Consider the following 946-nt stretch of genomic DNA (forward strand, 5'->3'; position numbering starts at 1 on the left):
CATTGCAATATTTTCATGTACATGGGTAGATACATTCTTAGGAAATTATCTACAATCATCGCTTAATAACTCCTTTTCTCTTGATTTGAGTTGGGGTCAGGCTTGTTGTCCCCTTGTTGCAATTCTTCGTTTTTCCAAAGAAGTTCCCTCGTTCCATCGAGATTCTCTTAAAAAAACTCTTCTCCCCTTGATTAAAATCAACCGTGGAGAGTAATCTAAACAATTAACTGATTTTTAATTTTTAATGCAATTGTTATCAATAAAATAATTTTAAAAAGAAATTTTAAGAAAGAAAACTGCCATAGTTTTCTCTCCCACCAACGGCAAATCCTCCATCTTCACACCGACGGCTCGTGTTCTCACCGTGGATGCCTACATCTCACTTTGCAGGTTTATTCTCTCCTATTCAATTCGCCATTTTCCTTTGGACTTTTGCTTAATTTATTACTCGATTTCGGTTGCTTCGATTAATTTTGTGACTACTCTTTGGATTTGAGGTGTCAATTGCTGGATGGAGATTTGGAGACCTTGATTTTAGTCAAGTCCTACGAGGAGTTAGCTAATATCATCTAAAAGTACAATCGAGCTTCTTCTCCATCTCGTCCTCTAAAGAAATCACTCAAGCAAATCTCGCCTCATATGTGTATGGCTATGAGCGGCAGCGATTCGTCCCTTTCGAAATCTCTCTTCTCGTTCACCGATTCTTGCCATGTCCAGAAAGCAACCCAGCGACATGTCGTATCTCCCTCATCATCATCATCACATCTTCATCTCCCTCATCATCATCATCACATCTTCGTGAACACGTACCTTACCGCAATGATGGAGTTGAGATTCGGACCCCTAAACTTCTAGGAGCTTCACACAAAGAAGAATATGGCTGATAATCAAAATCTTAAAAATAGAAAAGAATATGACATTTTAAAATTTTATTTTGTTGAAAACA

Source organism: Prunus dulcis, chromosome 1 (genome assembly GCF_902201215.1).
Source record: "Prunus dulcis chromosome 1, ALMONDv2, whole genome shotgun sequence".
NCBI lineage: Eukaryota > Viridiplantae > Streptophyta > Magnoliopsida > Rosales > Rosaceae > Prunus > Prunus dulcis.